Genomic DNA, 5,254 nt, shown 5'->3' with positions numbered 1-5,254 from the left:
GCTCTAATCTGGTTACTGACTACTCAACTTTTCAGGATCCAAGAGAAACTCCAATGCCACAACATTTACCTTTTGCAAAACTTGTTTGTTTAACTGCTTTGTTGCTGCACCCAGATGCAATGATGTTAATAACTTATACTTTTTAGCATCCAATCGAAACTTTGTAATTCCTTGTTTGTTTAACTGGGTTGCTGTTCTAACTCCCAGTTGAGATGTTTTGCTAACTTCAACTTTTCTGAATCCAATCGGAACTATAATGTCAAAACAGCTTAGCCCAAGATCAAAGAGCGAGGTCCCAATGGACGTTGTATCATCCTAGAGCAGTGGCACCGGCCCAATCGTGCATCATGAATTGCCAACTGCTGATGCTCTAGAGGCTAAACTATTGGTAGAAAGAGATTCTACTTCTACAGTTAGTGATGAAGTTGACATGTTGAGGAAGCAAACAACACAATCACAAGCAGTACTCGAGACAATTATTAAATATTTGGTGGATTTCACAATGAAGCAAGCTAAGACTGACCACATTTTTAACATCCTGAAGGAAAAATGGAAATTAAAATCACACTTGGTAAATCATAGGTGAAATGTTTTTTCCATCGTTGAATAACCTTTGTGTTGTTTGTTCATGTAATCGATCAAACCATTTGTTTTAGAGATCATGTAATAATTGTTTTTTGTTTTTTGATCTGTATCTTTTTAGCATGAGTTTGTATTAATTTATAAGACTGTGAGACATTTCTTTTTTAGGCAAAGATATTTCATTTTGTTTACTATGCCAGACCTACAAATATGCCAATCGGGTTGAATGTGCATTCAGCAATAGTAGTAGTATAGATGGTCCTTAAGTGGCACGCATCTGAAAGAGCCAAGATGTTGTACGAGCTTTGCTAAAAAATGATGCTCTTCTAGAAAAAAAGTACGGTGGCCTGGCTTATGTATGTTAGTTGGTATTATTGATCCATATACTCTATAAGTGTTTATATGTTTGTTAGTTTTCTACATTATTGGTTGATTGACTCAGTATTTTGAATCTTGAGACGTCGCTTGTGTGCATATCTAAATGGGAGTACACTATATGTTGTGTGTGTCATACATGTTACACTTGAGTTGGACATAAAGTGGTTTCAAATATTCGAATTCACCTTAAACTGGATTCTACCTCAAGGTGGACTACGTCTTTACTGTGCTTTTGAAGATATATAAAAAACATAGAATGTTTTATAAAGATTTGTATAAGAATACAAAATGGATTCGAATTTTGTTGCCATGGTAAACATGAATGCTTATTGTCCCAAAATGCGAAAGAAGCAGCAAAACATCCACTCCCACGTCGGCTACCCGAAACCAGTGTTTGCGAGATGGAAATTACTATCTACCCCTTACACGGACAACCCATCGGCCCGATTTCCACTACTCTCAATAGGGGTAGGTTAGAACTTCAATCAGACGTAACATGACCACCTCTCAGTCCATTCAGAAGTGGTGGGCGGCAAAACAGATTTGATTCAAGCTCGTCCGAAAGACCTCTGTCTCTCCCTCCATTTCCCCATTTATACACGGTGGACGGCAAAACAAACTCGACTTGGCCAAAATCGACGTAGGCAAAAAAATAATAGGGGCAGGTTTGTAACTTGACTCATATGTGACACAACCACCCCACCTATCAGGCCCGTTCATACACCTTGGGTGCCAACTGTGAGCACCAAAACACCCTATCCTCGCCCGAAATCACTCTGGGCAAATGTTGGGGAGATGTGAGATTACCGTCCTATCCCCAACCGACGATAAATCCAAATTTTAAATGGGGGCTAATTCCATAACTTTCCCATGTTTCAGACAGGCGCGTCCCAAAGACATGGTTCCCCATACCTTTCCCTCCATTTTCCCATTCATACACCGTCAGCGCTAGAACACCATCCCCACACTAGCCTCCTCTGTCCGCCACCCCATCCATCATTGTCGTCCTCCACCATGCCAGAGCGCCTACCAAGACCGCGCCGTCCACTTCTAGAGATGGACGTTTCTCATCCACGGCGATGGACCGGGAGCCTTGCATCGTGTCCTCTCATTTCATCGGCGCCATTCTCCTCGTTGTTGGGGCCGCTTTGACGACCTTCTCATCCACTGCAATGGGACTTATCCCCCGATGCCTCCGTCTACCATCTCAGATCTGCATCCATGCCACCGACAGCCATCGCACCCCCGATGCCTACACGGCACCGCAAGAGAGGTGGTACTACCTCATATCTGCTCAACTTTTTGATCTCAACCAGAAAATAGATCGTAACTTGGTTACTGTACTTTCTTTTCAGCTCTTAGAATCTTAGTTCTTAGTTCGAAGAAAACAATGGTTGCTAAGTAGCACTTCTGCGGTTTACAGCTTCAAATCTGCCATGGCACAGTCATAATAGGGTTTAATTGATCATGCTTAGGGTTTCCCCCCTTTTATGATCACTATACGATCGGCCTATGTGCCTCATGTCACAATAGCACTGCTCCACCTGTCAAGCTAATCAAGCTTAGTTGTTCAAATACGAATCCGATATGATGCTGATACTATTAAAATAGAGTCATTTAATTGGTCAACTAAATGTTCCTAATTTGGTTTCGAAATGCATGTATGCCACTGGGGTGGATCTACAGGGTGGCCATAGTGGGCCCCGGCCCACCCTGGGATTTTGGGTCAGCTCAGGCCCCGATTCCCCTCCATTCTGCTATGCTTCTGATCTCTACTCGCCCCCATCCGCTTGCCTCACTGACGACTTGCCGTCCCCGGATGGCATGACTTTAGGAGGAGGCGTCGGACTAACAGGAGGTCAGGAGCTGCTCGCCCAACAGTGTCACCGCTACCCGGGCGCACCGACGTGCCTACCTTCCTAGCCCTTTTAGCGCTTAGGCGTGCAGCACCCACTCAGCCAACCTGATTTATCCTGAGATACGTCCTCAACACTCAACAGCCACTCCCCATCACCCATTTTCTAATTGATTCATTACTCATTAGGCGGGATTGTCAATAGGGTTTGTTGTGTACTAAGTGCTACCTACACTTAATGGTTCAGATATTTCATTAATCTTTAGTATCCGTAAAGTTCAAAGGGTTTCAAAATTCCGGCCCTAGGAACAAACACTAGTCTTGTTGGATTGGTGGTCATAGTGACATTGACCCAGATAACTACTGCAGGCCAGGTTTGTTGACAATTTTACTTGTATTTCTTACTCATTCGATATGATATCCAATTATTCACTTCAATTAGATGCAAACAATAAGTGCTAGACCAACTTCTTGATTCAGATTTTGGACGGTCTCTTACTGCAGTTACGATTCTACATACTTGTCCTAGTAAGCTCACAAGTAATGATTGATTCACTACCTCTATGCTTGCCTTGTCATATTTGTTGTCAATAATCTTTTAGGGTAGACCACCCTGTTTCAAAATACTAGAACCACAGACATTAGTGAATAGTATTTTTCTATGTGATCTCTTGCATTATGTGTGGGCAACGAACACTGCATTGTATAGAAAGAAAAGTGTCATATCCACCTTTTACATAGACTATGATCTTTTACATGGAATACAATATGCCTACTTGTTTTGTGTTGCACTACCAGCACTCCACCCTTGAAGGTAAACATTATGCTAGTCATAATTCTGAAGTTTATTTGTTCAAATATGAATTTGATATTATTCTAATGTTCCTACTTTAGTTTTGAAATGTGTGTCCGTCCCTTATAGAGACATCAGAGGTTTGTATTTCTGTGTGTGGTCTGGTCAGCATGGTTGGCGGATGAACTTTATATACGCAGGGGTTTCTAGGGAGACACAATTTGAGTAGAATCGGCCATGCATTCCATAGATAATCTGACTACCTTTTTATGTTTTCATGAATCTCAGATACTAAACAACATCATAATGATTATGACCTTGCATGCATGAAAAAAATAAAGTAGAACAATGCCATGGTTGTCAAAGTTGGCATTAAGGGACTGAGATCCATTCTGGATGCAATACAATGCAAACGCTCTCCACCTACAATTCGTGTTCAGAATATGATCCTAACAATGATACTGAGCTAGAGGGAGACCTAAGTCAATGTAGCTCCCTGGTGGAGGAGTCAGAGGTAGATGCCCTATCTTATTCACCCATCAAGGTGCTTGCTCTAACTTTGCAAGGTTATATTGGTCGCACATATCTTGCAAATGATGCTTTGCATCGCTTCTACTTTGTTGCACTGCCATTTGCTTAGTTTACACATCGTCTATGTGAATACGCCCTGCCTATCCATTTTCAGTACATATTCCATCTGTCATCATACCATATTTATCCATTCAAATGCTGTTCTTGTGTATAAAATGATCAAAAGGAAGAGGCGATTACTGATCGTGAAGGAGCACGAACAAAGTATTTAGAAAAGGTAGTGACACCTGATAAATCAAATAGCCCATTAGGTGTAGTGGCAATATCACTAGACCCACAAAACACAGCCCTAACTCTAGCAGACTAGCCCTACAACACTGGCCATCTCTAATGCCCCAACTCACCAGACCCAAAACGTAGCAAACAATATGATGATGCCAGTTGACATGGCACTAGCTCTACGACGCAAAACTCCCATTCCAGCAAAGAGTACACCAAATCTAGTTGCCAAATCCCTTTTCAAATGAGAGAGAGCCCCAATTGCAGCAATTAGGACCCCTGTTCCACTTCTTCCCAGTTTAGAAGATGAAGCTTATATTGTTGTCAGGAACTTTGTGCGCATCTTTCCTTCATGGAAAGATTATACCACAAAGAACAATTTCCAATCTTCCTCCGCAACTTACGTGTAAGTAATGTACTAATTTTATTCATGGTAATTAGTGCATATGTTTCTGCTGATAGAAGATAAAAGATTTCATTCTTTTAAATAGGCGAGGACGAAACTGGATAGTCAAGACGAGCAAGGCTTGGTTGCGCTTTTCAAGCACGCGTTGATGAAGTATCGTTCCTACTTGAGGCAAGCGCACTTCGATGATAAGGCTCTAAATGAAATTTCTGTAAAGTTTCCGGTGCTACATTTAGTAGACTGTGACTTGAATAATCTTGTTACACATTGGTATCGTCTGCAGTGTAAGGTACTGTCTATGATATCACATCATAATTTGAACTAAATTTCTTCATGTGCCTTACCATCTCACTTGTACGAAAATTGTTTGCAGAAGAATATTCATTCTCAAGGGACCATAGAATCTCGCAACTATACTACACACTACATT

Source organism: Triticum urartu, chromosome 7A (assembly GCF_056163025.1).
Source record: "Triticum urartu cultivar PI428250 chromosome 7A, HENAU_Tu73, whole genome shotgun sequence".
NCBI classification, from domain to species: Eukaryota; Viridiplantae; Streptophyta; class Magnoliopsida; order Poales; family Poaceae; genus Triticum; species Triticum urartu.
Note: the sequence above shows the minus strand (reverse complement) of the source record.